Consider the following 15,651-nt stretch of genomic DNA (forward strand, 5'->3'; position numbering starts at 1 on the left):
ACTTTAACAAATCCTTAGGAGGTAATTCAGCCTTGACAGAGCCTGTTAAGAAACGTGTTTTAGTCTTATACACCTAGATAAAACAAACTTCTTATTTTCTCTAGCATTGTTTTTCAAAAAGAAGAACATTGGCTTCCTTATGTGGATGCCCTAAAAACTATGTTTTCTCTTCTTTCATTAAAAAAAAAAAACCTACCAAGATTTTCTTAAGCCAAGTATATTACCTTAACTACTTTAATATGGTTCTAAAAACGAACAAAAAAACTAAAAAAGACTCAAAAAGCCCTATAATATATGACTCCTAATAGGGACAGAGTCCAGCTAAACTAACAGGTTCTTCAGTCTCTACATATTTCACTGCAGATATTTGGTTTTTATTGTGCATTGATATAAATTTTCAGTCGTCAAAGCTACAAAATCAACCCAAGCTGCATCAACTCTCAAAGTGATCTACTTTTTATAACAATGAGTATTTCCACGAACTAAAATAAAATCACTGGACTGTGCAGGGAATGGAATATTCCATAGAAAATGTTGAAATCTGGTACCAACCCTGGTGACACAGGTGGCCTCCTTCCTCCTCAGGAGGAAGACACAGATCCATCAGTCCCAGGTCAGACCGGGTCACACCCTGGCCACATCGCTCTGTGTATGAACTGGTTGACTATTTTACGTGCGTAAGCCTGACACATCTGGCACGCTGAGGACTTGCTGTGCATGATTGGCTAGCAGTGGAGGGTGCCAGGTGATGCATAGTGTTGACAGATGTGCAGTGAGGTGAGTCTGATCCTGCATTTTTCTGCTTGCTGTGTTGCAGCAAGAATCGTACCGTACACACCAAGCTATGCAAACCTGCCTGGTGTTGTTCAGAAACTTGCTTTCATTAAAAATATAGGAGTGCCCTCTGGTGGAAAACTGAATGTGTAAAGCTGAAGTTTCAGTGTCACTAAAAATTACCTTTTTCCTCAACTGTAAATACATGCAATTTGTTGCTGGTAAACCAAAAGAAACTGCAGAGCCCAGATCAGTTCTTAGTTACATCAGTGGATATTTTCACCTGACCATTGCCCCTGCTTTGGCAACCTGGAGATTTTTTTTTTTTCTATTCTTACAAAAATTTGGTTTAGATTTCATCTTCTTTCCTACTTTAATAAAAGCATTGGGACACAGCTTCTCTTGGGGTACTAGGGACTGATGTTTCATCTCCTGAAACTTAAAAAGACTACCTGCTTAACAGTTACCAAGTGTAACACATTTTATGTTGAATATATAATTTTGGTGGGTTTGTACCATATGCAGCTCTGGTTTAGGTGACTAAACTTTCTCTATAGCTATGGGGAGTTAGGTACTGCAAAAAGGGCATCTTTTACTGACAATATGCCACAAAAACTACTCTTGCAGGTAGTGGCGTAAACTATGTTTTGGACTTTGGTGAACATCCTGTGCAAGTATGTCTATATCATAAAGGAGGTCTAGATCTAAATATATAACTTTTAGACCTTCATGTCAGGGTAGAAGAATCTCCCCTGTTGGTGATTTCAGAACAGGGGACAGTCTGTGTCTGTTTAATGGGTGTAAATTCCTCACACACAAAGAAAAGCACAGTAAGAAGACAAAAACAACCTCTGCCCACCTCAGACTTCTGGCAGCCTAGCTTGTGATAGAGAAATGGTTTACATCTAGCAGGATCCCTCTGTGATAAAATTATTTATTTAAAGCTAACAGTCACTCACGCAGAATTTGATTCTCCAAGACACTCAGTGTTTTGGCTTGAATATAAAAGTTCTTGTGCTTAAACTTACATGTATGCCAAAGTATTTGTCTGGATCGGGGCCCAGTGCAGTCAACTATTTCTTCTGTCGAAGTTGTACTCAGAAACTAGTTCAGATATGCCAAAGAGTTTTGCACAGTTATGGTCCAGAAAAGAAATAACATCCTTGTTTGAATATCTTGTAAGTATATGCAACAGGGCTTTACATATCCTAAGGTACAAAAAAATGTATCTTGAGGTGTTTGGAAAAATGCAGCACAAAGTAGAGTGAATCAGGAACTCAGATTCAATTTGTCCAGTTTATGAAAATAGTTATTTTTGTGCTAGTTTCTACAGAAAAGGAATTGGGGGGGGGGGGGGGGGGGGGAATGAGGGGGGGGGGGAATGTCCATGCAAAAGTACAATAACTGGTTTCAAAGGTGACAAGGTTGTAAAACCTGATTCTTATGTTTGGTTAGGGCTTGGTACCTGCCTTTCTGTAGATGATAACAACAACTGCAGCACTATTTTAAAATATTTCACCTTGTTTTACTTGTATGACATTTTCTTCTTAAAACTCATTGCACTATGTTTTTGAAACATTTTGTAGTTTCAAAGGTTATTAGGCCAACTGATGAAAGAAAAATCTGTCAAAGGTATTAAATGCAAATACATTATCTCCAATTCAAGGAATCCAGCAGAGGCTAGGAGATAGTCTGGAAAGCATCATATCTTTATCCTGCCCTCCAATTCTTCCTAAGAGTTTGCTTTTTTCCTTTCCTGCAGAAAGACAGTGAGGTTAGGCTGACTTTTGGCATGACCCACTGATGCCATTTTCATGTTCATGTTCATTTATCTATTTAAGCTTGGACTCACTAGGTCTGTGCTACAACACTGCAAGATCAGCTGAAAGAGTTAACGTGCAAAAGTAATGTCAGTTCTGCCTTGTAGAGCAAAATTACTGCTTCTCTTTAACCTCAGGGCTCCGAAGACTTCCTTGAAGACCAACAAGGCTCAAGACCAGTTTGAGGTTGCAGCAGAGCTTTCCATGTGGCTGGGATGCTGAGGGAGACAGTTGGTTTGGGAAATTTCAGACATTTCACCTTCAGAGAGCAGGACAGGAAGGCAGGTGCCATTTCGTCCTCCCTCTGAGTGCGTCCATATGTGTTATCATATAATAAACTGATTTGATATTAGGAATAATGGACAACTAAGTGTAAGCAACAACTGCAGGCAGCATATGTTCAATGCAACTTTTATAATGTTTATAGAGAATAATATAACAAGAAATCAAAGATAAGAAAATTCAGAAGAAAGAAATTAGTCAAGGTTTTTCCATGAGAAATATAACCCAGCTATAAACCAATCACTGTTTGTATAGAGTAATATAACTATGTATTATCAGCAAACACCATGTAGTGCTAATGATATCCAATCAACTTCCATAGAGGAAGAAAAATTTTAATTAGTGATAAAATTATAAAACAAATATTTTGTGATAGAACTCTTTTCTGGCACTGAGCCTGTCTTCAGGCAGAGATTTCCATTCACTCATATCCCACACATTTTTGAAATTTTGTCTCTGAAGGAACATAATCTTATATGTTATTTCTTTCCTCATATTTATTTAAAGTTACACGAGTAATGAGTGAGAAGGAAAACATCACACAGTTCATCGTATTGTAATGCACGAATGACTACAACTGCGTTAACTTTTATTTAATCTACAGTGATGTGTTTACAGTTTGATTTTATGTTATTTTATTATTTACTCTGAGAGACCAATCTCTTGGGAGGGCGTAGGGAGGCAATTGTCTCCCAGAGCCAATTCAACAGAGACTACATTCAACAGAGGCGAATCCAATTTAGGCAAACAGCCGTCTGGAATGGTTTAGGTCTGTCGCATTCTGCATTTGGACTTTTCAAAGTTGCTTCCGACTTTATTTTTTATTTAAGCAAGTATCTTCAAAGTGAAGTGCAAGTTACTTTTCATTGTTCACCATTTGTTTATAACCCTTAAAGGAGAAATGAAAAGCATCTTCTATAAGGAAAAATTACTAAGCAGGGTACTTTTTAAATTAAAATGACAAATCTCCAGGGGCTCCTAGAGATACAGTCATCACCGTATGAAAAAGTAAAGCAGCATGAGCCAAGACTGTAATTTCAGTTGCACTGACCTGAAACTGTCCTATAGTGATATAGCTGTCCCTATTGTGAGCAGACCTGTGTTGATATAATAAATCTGTGTCAGTAGAAAGCCTTTCTGTCTGCATGTCAAAGTGCATAGGTTTGAAGCTGCAATCAGATATCACACCCTGAGCAAATCTACTAGACTCAGATAAAAACTTGCCAGGTTGGGCTTGCAAAGAGGTGGGAAAGCCTCTGTCGTGGCACTCATGCGGTCGTATCCCAAGAACAATCACCCTAACAAGTGCCCGGCAAATTGCTGTGTATGCAGAGCGTGTCTGTGGCCATCCCGCTCTGCCCGGGAAGGGGATGGATGTCTGCTCTCCGTGAGAGGGCAACAGGACACCGTGCTCACAGGAGAATTATTGTCTGGGACTCCTTTTTAGTGGGACTACTCAACAGTGTGTTCAGTAGCCTCTGCTTTCTCCATGGTAAAATCTCGGGACTGGGGTTTTCTCTGTGTGTTTGGTTGTTCCTGCAGGTTGGAGGGGAAGCTGTGCGTGCAAAGTGCTTCTCTGTGCCAGCTGCCCAGAGGTAATGTCCCACCTATGCTGCAATTAATGGTCAGTGCAAAATCTCTGCTCAGTGGAAATGGTCTCCAAAGTCATTCTGGGGGATCCACCACATTGAACTGAGGGATTTATCATAGCTGGCTGCGCTTTGGACAGGGTTCTCCATGCGATGGGTCAGGGAAGGATCTCTGATCTGCTGCCCCATGGTGCCCTGCAGAGAAGTCTCTCTCTGCAGATGGAATCTGGGATGGCTTTCTCTGTGTATTAGGTACAGATGAGTATCCCCTCTCATTTTTCCCTTTGATTTGAATAAGGGCAAAATAAAATGGAGATCTTAAAACAATATTTGGACTGTATAAATTTACCAAATCAGCCACTCCACAAGAGACTTCAGCTGGCATAACTGCCCTTGCAAAGCTGACTTAATGCACAGCTTTGACAGCCAGCTGAGCATCCTCTCCCTCACCAATGATCTCTTCCTGGTCCACACATTTGACCAATATTGTTGTCACTATGTATAGTTTTCCCTGTGTTTTCTCAGGCCTTTCACACAGGAGTAAGGGACAAAGAAAGAAAAAATATTTAGGAAGGAAAATCAAGGAAAGGAGTTGTAATTTGTTCTTAAGCTCAGCCTTTCAGATGATGACGTTCTTTTAAGGTAAATATACATTAACTTGTTTATTTGATAAGCTGAACAGAGCTTGTGATTTGTTGCTTGGCACTAAAAGTATTCTTGGAGCAGAAGAAAAAATGCCCTGGTTGTACAACATGGAATATTAAAAAAAAATTACTTTAGCAAACAGAAAGTTTCCTGGTAAACATTCTCTGGCTCTTTGGGAGTGGTACTTCATGGACCCAAAGTGTTTGCTTTCCACAGAGCAAAGGACAGGCAAGACAAAAGTCCGTGAGACTGTAATCTACAGATCTGTCATATGAGAATGTCACGATGTAAAATCTTTTTTCTATTTCTCTCCTAAACCTGCACAGGTACGGGGATGACCCATGCAGTGAAATTTAAACACCTAGTCATAGACAGGGGAAATAAATACAATAAAACTCCATGTAAATTGTCTTCACTGCAATAGAAGATAGGACAAATCCATCTGCAAGATTACAGCTAGCAGTGTATTCAAGTTAAATTAAATTAACCACTGATACTTAAGGAACTAATTGAACAAATCTTTGAACCCTAAACAAGCAATTTCATGAAGGCTATAACCTCATGGAAGAAGTGATTTAGATTTTGGGGAAGATGAATATGGAACTTCTGCTTAAAAAGGGAACTAAAGGACCATTTGAATCATTGACCTGGTTTGATCCAGGGAAAAATTCTCGATTGAATTCTTGAAAAATCAATCCATAAATCCATAAATGCTTTGTTGATAACAAAACACATCTAATAGTTCAAATTTCCATCAAGCAGGCCTGCGAGATGAAGAGGCCTCATGGTAGCTAAGTCCTTAAAAGGGAACCTTTACGTACACAAGACAGAAATGTGAAACAAGTTACTCTGCTGCTCCGGTATGCAGACTACTGGCACGTAAGATAAGAACCTGCTTATGTTCAACTGCAGCTAGGCAGAAGAACCAAGGCTAAAGCAGAATATGGTAAAGTAAATACAACCAGTATGAACTGGAAAATGGCAGGGGTGTTTTGGGCTGCAATTATACCCACACCATATCAGTAATACCGTATAAGGGCAAGATTGCCTAGGCAATGCTATCAGAAATACCAGGTTTTGGATACACTAGAAGCAAAACTAGGATCAAAGGGGAAACTGTAGTTAAGAAAGGAGTGCATATTTGAGAGGAGTTTGAGAAGAGAAAATGGGGTGCAAGGACAGTGAAAAGTCAGGCTTAAACTAAGAAAAATGGAAAATAAAGTACAAAATCAAAGAACAACAATAAATTAATCTTCTGGCCACAAGAGTGTGGATACCTACAGACATCTGTGATGCCAACCTGCAGACCTAAGTCCAGCAGGACAGTTAAGAGTCCTTCCATTGAACAATCTATTTTACTTTATATCAGGTCAACATCTGGGGGAAGGGGAATAGCATTGGGTGGCAGTATTTATAGAATTGTAATTTAATAGTGGATCTAGATCTTAAATTAGATTTAAGAGCTATAATTGAGAGTTGGGGTTGTTCAGCCTGGAGAAGAGAAGGCTCTGGGGAGACCTTATAGCACCTTCCAGTACCTAAAGGGGCTACAGGAAAGATGGAGAGGGACTGTTGACAAGGGCATGGGGTGATAGGGCAAGGGAGAATGGCTTTAAGCTAAAAGAGGGGAGATATAGATTAGATATAAGGTAGAAATATTTTACGATGATGGTGGCGAGGCATTGACACAGGTTGCCCAGAGAAGCTGTGGATGCCCCTGGCTCCCTGGCAGTGTTCAAGGCCAGGTTGGATGGGGCTTTGGGCAACCTGGGCTAGTGGAGGGTGTCCCTGCCCATGGCAAGGGGGGTTGGAACTAGATGCTCTTTGAGGTCCTTTCCAACCCAAACCATTCTGTGATTCTATGATTCTATTACTAGTTTTATAGTTGCACATAAACGGCTACATAGCTATACAAGTCAATTAATATTAGTAGATTGTTATTTTATTAATTGGATTATAGATTATTTTGGTTTCTTATATTACTGATTGAGATTACTGGCTGCTTTGTTTGCGACCTCAGAGTGTGTTCACTAATCAATAAACAATCGATTTGCATAAGTTACATCTCAAGTGTCTGATCCAAAGGGGGAGTATCAACCCTCAGCTGTAACAGATGGATAACTGGTAAAATGAGTAAACTGAAAGCAACAGACAAGAAACACTTTGACTTTAATAAGACTTTTGATATTGACTTATATGTCATTACATATAAAGAAAGAAAATTGTGGTTTAGATTACATCTCCATGAAGGAAACACACACTTAGTTGAAACTCAGAAAAGTTTTAATTCACTTTGACGTGAAGAATTGGTATCAGGTAAGGGCCCTGAGGGCTCCCAGGCTGAGTGAGCCAATCACTATTTTAATTGTTTACTTGTGCAGTTGAACAGGGAGTTCAATTCCTAAAATTTTTTTTATAACTGAACCTGATTGAGGTTCTGCATCATGTAGGGGGTGGGACTGGAATTCAGAAAAGAGCCTAATAAATTGGAAATGTTATCTGGGCTAATAAAAGATGAGGTAATAGAATAACAAACTTTATAAATGTGAATTGGAGGATAGTAAGTTTTAAAATGGATGAAACATCAAAAAAGGTATATTTTGTTCTGGGATGTATTAACCACTTTCCTGTTAGTAAGACTTATAAGTTAATTATTTCACTCTGTTCACCATCAGTAAGTCCTAAGTTGATATACTATTATTCCAAAGCAATTTATAATGTATTTTTATGTAAATATTAGTACAGAGATGACTCAGTATTTAACAACTCTACTGCACTTTCTGGAAATTCCTAGCACAGTTTTTTAGAACAGTGATATATGAGTTCAACTTTATGCTAAGCTAAGTAATTTGCATGGTAACTTAAAATATTACATGGCTGCAGTAAGCAAGAAAGTGGCTTCTTTCTTGCAGATATTTGAAATTTTCAGGGTTTTTTTCCCTACTAGAAATTTACAGCTGTAATAATCCCAGTAGCATCATTTCTCCATCTAGAGCAACACTTTACCTCAGGCAATGGGAATTTTAGTGAGGATAGATTTGGCCCACAAAATATATCAAGACCTTCCTCAGTTTCTCAAGGTGATTGCGAGACTGATAATGTTCAGAAAAAAGATAGCAGGCAGCAGTTTCAGTAACTAGAACTAAGAGATTTATTTATTCTTCCTTTTTGAGGGGGAAGGAGTAACCAGACCAGCAATAGATGGTCAGAATGAAATACAACATGCAATATAATAATAATCTAAGACAGAGTTCTGGGTGGCCTGTACACTGTAGTGCATGTTTCCAAAAAGAGATGATCCATAAATCAGTAGTTCTACTTCATAAAATAACAATCCTCAAAAAATGACAGGACAAATAAGAAAAAGGCAAAAAAAACCCAAGCATCTGTAACAGAAAGCTACAGCCAAAGTTTTAAGATTTCACCAATATGCTTTAAATGGCAGTGTTAGAAGTTTAATTGCACTTGAAACAAGAAGCCTGAAAAAGTCACCCCCATGGGACTCCTGTAGCTGCTTTTAAGTGCTCCCAAAAAACATTCATATACGTTCTCTATATTTTGCATCCAGTGCATTGTTTCCCCAAGATTATGAGATTGTTCTTTGACAAAGTGCTTAAAAAAATTTTTCAAATCTGGACAGAGACTGTTCTTTCTCCTACCAGATCTTTACAAATGCTTACATCGATCCTATTCCCAAACCTCTCTCACCACAGATGAACTGAAAGCTGTCCAAGGTTGTGCTATAATAAAGTATTCTCAAAGAAAAATATGAATGTGAAGTATTATTGAGAACGAGCATGAGGATCTGTAATCAGGAAATACCCTAATCTGTTAAATGCAGTGTCAAGCTGTGACTGTAAAAACTAAATAAACCACAGAAAGGTCTATTGAAGAGTCTCTTTAAGAGACACAAATTTAAAATTAAGGCCCAGACTTTGGAAATGATGCATTTGATGCTGTAAAGATGATTAAAATAAATGTTACTTTTCTTATGCTCTTTTCCTGCAGCTCAACCAGGGACATAGAGGTGGAACTTCATTTGAAATAAATAAAAATAACCTTTTCTTTCCCATTTTCTCCCACACATTAGGAAAAAATAATTCAGCCTGGATTGCTCTGTTCATCTGGGACCAAGCTGCTTAATTCAGGACACTTATGGGAAAATCAGAGACAAAAAGAAGTGGAAGTTATGCTTGGATCTCCATCTCCTTCACAGTTAGTAGCTACATGAATAAAATACTTTACCCACTGTGTAGCAAACTTGGATGGATCCCTCTCCTGTCTGTCCTAAAGCATGTGTCTCTCCTAGAAAAGTGCCCTAATCCTCATGTCACCAGGGATTTGGAGTGGCTTGCACTCATGAACATGCCTTCTTTATCCCCTCTTCTCCCTCTTCCCAATGACTTCTGGAAGTGGTTAAGATGCTCAAACATAAGCGTGTTTATTAGAGGTCATATTAGATGACCCTGTGCTTAAAGTACATCTGTGTGGGGCTGGCAGATGCTTTGTGAGAGACCCATACCCTTCTGGAATAGAAGGAACAGGCCAGGAAAGACCTACGTGGCATCCACAGCCACGCTGGGATATCTGTGCAGGGTTTGCCATTTCTAAAGCAATGCTGGAATGCATCTGCATTGCTTCCTAGGGGAATGTCTTAACCATGAGGCCACAGAGTTGATATCAACAGGGGAGAATAGCTTCCTCAAAATAATATATAAATGCCTTTTGGGCAGCTCTGTGAAGATCTGCTATGTCTTCTGTATTAAAACAGAGGGAATTAAACTGGATTTCATGTAGCCTGCTTGGGTGCTAGCCATGCCAGTCAGAGAAAGGACCTGTGTTTATCCAACTCTGAAAAATTGCTTTCAAACAGAACTTATTGGCTGATGTGATCCAAACCAAATAACTAAAACAGTGCTCTTCAGCTAGCTCACAATTTTCCAAAAGAGAATATGAAAGAAACCCTCTCCTACTTCCACAGCAGAACATTCTGGGCCAGAACCTGTAAAACTTTTGCTCACGGTTGCGGACCCACTGGAGACTTCCCACTCTGAGAAACAGAGCCATTTTCAGAAATTGTTTTCTTGCAATTTTTCACAGCACTAAAATCTCACAGATTGAAAGCAATCCAGTCACATACCAGAGCAGTAATTTCTTTAGGTTAGACCATCCAGATACGGTATTCCTTTTTCACAGAAGAGGCTAGTATGTAGTTCATGAGTTATCCAGGTTGAGGACAGCTTGTTACGGCTTGCAAAGGGGACAGATTAAAATGTACATTGTGTCAACACCACTACGCTTTCTTTGTTAGCTCTACTCTCCTAAGGACCAGTGAATGTCAGCCTGACTTCACAACCCAAGCTGACATTAAAAAGTAACATACTTGCGATATCTCTTCTTCATTTTCAGTGTCAGAGGTAGGATGTGAAAGATCTTCTCCTTACAACATCAGAGATTTTTTTTCAGCTCTATGTTGACTCCCAGCATGTGTGTGTGGACATGTTATCATGAGAGAAGTCTCTCCCAAGACACCCCTCATTGTCTTATCTAAGCATTTAATTCAGTTGGGAGTCCACAACATCCTGAGATGCCTCAGAATATCCTGCCAGGACTTCAGCTACAATTTGGAGGGGCCCAGGTCTTCCATATGTCCTTTCTATCATCTTTAGTGCTGCAAGGGTGGCTGGGACATCTTGTTTTATATGAAATGATGTCAGGTTTCTCCATATAGGCTGCTGCTTTTAGAATTAGGTCTCAACTAACATAGAAGCTCTCCTTCCCTCTGTTGGGATAACTAGCTCAAACGTAGAAACCTACATTTTAGATACCCTCTTTTAGTTAGACACAACTATATTTTATGACTTCTTTCAAAAGAGTCTGTTCATTGATTTATGAAGAAATGTATGTATTTGCTTTTCCCCGCCTTGAACATAGAAAAGCACTAACGTAAGTACATGTGCTTAGATACCGTTGATACTAGTGTGAATAACTGGGTACTTTCCAATTGTAGAAACCTGTAGAAGACGTGTATCAGTTTCAGCCAGGAAATATTTTTTTTTCCTTACCAATTATTTTTCTGCAGTTCATTACAGAACAGAGTGTTCCAGGTTCTGCATCCTGGACTGTGTGTACATTTTCTATCAGATCATGTCTCTCTAAAAGGGAAAAACATTACAGGATGCAGAAAACAGAAATCTATGCCTCCCTTTACACTGCTTTTTCTCAGGATCTTTTTCATGTACTTACATACTCCTTCTTTCCTTTTTTTTCCATCTAGCCCTATGGTTCCTGCACATCGGACTGTGGAATGGTTCAGCTTCAGCAAGGTGTGTGGAAAGCCCTCTCAGTCAAGATACACTGTGAATGGATATCTAATATGTACTCTGGTTACGTAGGTTAGATTTATCTTTTATCGAGTAGTTTCCCATTTCAGACTGTTATAAATTCTATGCTCTTACAAAAAAAAAAAAAAAAGGTGAGAAGCCGCTCAACGAACTAGCTTGACTGTGGCCAAATGCAGTTAGTTCAATAATTATTTTAAGTCAAAATGCAATTAATCACCAATATCATTTCCAAATGACTCTTCATGCTTGGATACTGTGATTTTAAATGATTATCTTAATACTTTTCACTGCTACAAACGTTTCTCATTTGCTTACTGTAACTAGTCCAATAGAATGGTCCATGCAGGACTCCTGACTTGCAAATCAGATTTTCCTGTTTTCTTCTACATTTTAACATGCGTTTCAGTCATAACAAGTTCAAGATATTTTTCATGAACTGGACACTGCTACAAGAAGACCAACCTGCTTTCTGTGCCATCTACAATACCTCTGGTATACTCTTATGTCAAGCGCATGAAAAGGCTAAAATGCTTAAATATAGAATGAATTTAGGGCTGACACTCTTTTAAAGAATTCACAGCAAAAGTCCCCACGTTGTCATCACTATAGTTAGACTAGAGAAACATCATTTCCCAGCAAACAAATGTAGTGAAGAAAAAGGCATTAATGAAAAACTTCACTTTGTATAGACTTTTTTACACAGAGGTAGTTATGGCTGAAGTCATTATCCAAGTAAAATGAAGCTGAGCCCTTATTTCAAATAATAGATGTGCTCTAAACGATCAGCTGAGCATGATTATGGTGGGGTTTTTGGTCATATTAGACTCTCACAGAGGAAGATATATCTGAAAAAAAAGCGTTGTTCCACGTGAGGTTTCCATACAGAAGTCTTCTGTGCTCACTTTCTTTGTATCCTTCCATATTGTTATTAACATTCGCTTACATCAGGCATTGGTTTATTTGTTTTATGGGAGAAACATGATTGAAGGGATGTAGCTTATCTGTCTCATTGACCTGTATCTGATAGCTTCTCTTATTCTAATCTAACATTTTAAATGCATTAGATACGTTGCTTCCTAAAGGTGACTTTATAAGTGGTTTTTAGTTATTTACAAGAAAGGGAGATGAAAAAGACTAGCTCGAATGCAAGTGCTTTCACTATTGAGTTGTCCCAGGAGTTGGAATGAATTTTACCCCAGATTTCTTTTCTGGAGCCAGATCCTTGATGTCCCATAGTAGAGATTTAGAAAATGTTTCTAATGAATTACTACATTTAAACTGCAGCTGAAATGCCAATCCGTATACAGTTAAAAAAACCCAACAATGCTACATTTTTACATTGCTCAGCTTTGCCACATTTCAACAGAGAAGATTGAAAAGAGCATGAACACATGCACATATTGAGCTTTGATATCAAAAGTGTATGATTTTAGTAATTGAATATTTTGCTAATCCATTTTGGAATCCATGCAAATGACTTCTGCCAAAAAAAAAAAAATTCCTTCTGAAATTTCATACATTAGACTTTAAGAGCAGTTTTTGAATGGTAAGAATAGAAAGTAATAAAGTTTATTGCTCAAGGAAACCATGAATTCTCCTTGAAGCAAACTTTTAAGAACCATGTATAAAAACATGTCAGACACAGCCTATTTACAACAGATCCTGTTCTGTGGGCAAAAGGGAGGCAAAGTTTCTTGTTGACAATTTTTTAAATTATTCAATGTATTATGCTTCTGCACAGTTACTGTTGGTTCATTCACTTTTGGGGGGATTTTTCCTTGGTTATGAATAGTCACTTAGGCAGTGATTTCAAGTTTCACAGTGTCATGAAAGCAGCCTTACTGCAATCACTCAGAACTGCAAAAGGTTGAATTCCTTTAATGGGGGAAATCCCTTCTGGAGGATCTAGACCCATATTTTTTCCTTCAGGATGAATACTTTCATAGCTTAGCTGTGGTCCAAAGGATGGGTACTAGGAGGAGGTTAGCAGCAATGACTACGATTCGTGCCTTGCAGTCAGTGATGTCTCCATTTGCTTGAGAGATCTGGGGCTTTGCAGAAGCAGGAGTATCTAGAAAAAATAATATCCCTGTGCTCAAAACATCCAGAAGTATCTCGTCCCATCCCAAAAGGGGCAGCATGTAGAAGGGACGTGGTGTGACTGCTTGTTAGCGTGCTTAGCTCCTACATCATATACTCTTAATTCAACCCATGCACCTGAGATCCCTGACTTCCAATGGAAAGAGTGACCTACTGGTTGCACCTGCCTCATCCACTGACTACTAAGGGTTTAGACAATGAGTTTGGAGTAGATGTTTAACTTCTGGGCAGCCAATGTAAGGGAAGTGAATCCCACTTCAAATCTGATAGTCAAAACTTTATTCAGTAAAACTAGCAAATTAAGATATACTCAGTGGGAATTTCCTAGTGTGGTGATTATAAGAAGTATAAACTAGACTAGACAAATAAGATAGACTCATATTTGATTACGAAAAATAAATTAAAATATTATTTTGGTTTTTATTAACAATTTTTTTTAAATAACAATTTGCGAGGGTTATTACAAGTTTCTGAATTCAGTTGTAAAGCCATCATTCTTTTTAAAAAGATTATTACTAACTAAGAATCAGACTAGTACTTCAGAACAGATGTTTTGTCAAACAAATCAAAATTGTATTAGATATTAAAGGATTTAATCTGGCTAGTCCTTGCAGGTAGTGGGAGTGACTAACATGACTATGCTGACATTTTATTTAAATTGCTAAGATGACCTCTATCTTTGAAAAAAAGAGAGCAAAAAACATTACTCTCTATATTTTCCTCTCCTGTGCTCTGTTTCTAGGGTGCTAATTTCTGTAAGGAAGAATGTAAGAGTAATGAACTCCTTTTCAAAAAGTCACAAAAAGTTAAAAATCTCCCTCTTCATTTCAAAGCCAGAGACTAGGAAATTTAGAAACACTTCCTATTTTGTAGGTTATTTACAAATATATTTAAATATTAAATCTATTTATGAGATGATTTGTCTGTGGCAGAAGTGAGTAGTTATTGAAATAACACTGCCTCAGGTAACCACAGTCAGACACACTTATGTTTGTGCTTAGCCTACAGCCTCACATGCTGCGAAGTTCCTTGCTACTGGCCAGGTAGAAACTATTTATTTAGATTTATTTATTAATATTTATTAATAGACTAAACAATATTTATTCACAGTAATTTTAAACTTACAAGTCAGTCACATTATATTATGTATATAAGCATACAAAGCTCAGCAGCAGCCACTAGAAGGACAAGACAAAAACAATCTCAGGATTGAGCAGAAGTCTCTTTCCAAATCTAGCTAGTAGGCAATGGTTTAGGTCTTTCTCAGCTGCTCCTCATCCCTCACCACCACAGATCTGATTAAGCTGTGTTCAGCAGAGGCTTAAACTCAGCAGTCAAGTCAATGCAGCCCAGCAAACGAGGAGCAATCGCACTGCCAGTTTGCAGGTCTGCCTCCAGCAGCGGACCTGAAAATTCACTTGTATGCAATAGTACCTGGAATGTCTCCTTTGTAAAGTGAAAGCAAATTTCAACCCTGTCCTGGTTTCAGCTGAGAGGATTGATTTTCTTCATAGCAGCTAGTGTGGGGATATGTTTTGGATTTGTGCTGGAGACAGCATTGATAATATAGAGATGTTTTTGTTCTATGGACTTATTGTTGAGCAGTGTTTACACGGGGCCAAGGCCTTTTCTACTTCTTGCACTGCCCTGCCAGCGGGATGGCTGGGGGTGGACAAGAAGTTGGGAGGAGACACAGACAGGACAGGTGACCCAAACTGACCAAAGGGATCAAAGACTTCAGCTGTGCCACAGTGGGCAGCGATCTAATCAGTACATCTGCTTGGACTGAAAGATGGTGGAGAAGAGCCATGGTGAGCAGCTTTGCCCTCTGAAGACTGACGGCAGACATCGAATGGTGTGTTTCTCTGAGGAGGGTGGATTTGTTCCACCTGCTCTCCATGCTGGCTGAATGCACACCTCCTCCAGTTCAAAAACAATGGTGTGGTATTATAATGGTGCTATAGTCAAAATTTCCAATTTGAAAGTCATCTAGGCCCAGTATCTCAACCCTGGTTGTCCAATAGACTTCAAAGAGACTCGTAGCTTCTGCATTTTCATGCCTTGCCTTTGCCTGGGATAGCTTTTTTTTTGTGTGGC

The sequence above is a fragment of the Balearica regulorum genome, chromosome 3, assembly GCF_011004875.1.
Source record: "Balearica regulorum gibbericeps isolate bBalReg1 chromosome 3, bBalReg1.pri, whole genome shotgun sequence".
Taxonomy (NCBI): Eukaryota; Metazoa; Chordata; class Aves; order Gruiformes; family Gruidae; genus Balearica; species Balearica regulorum.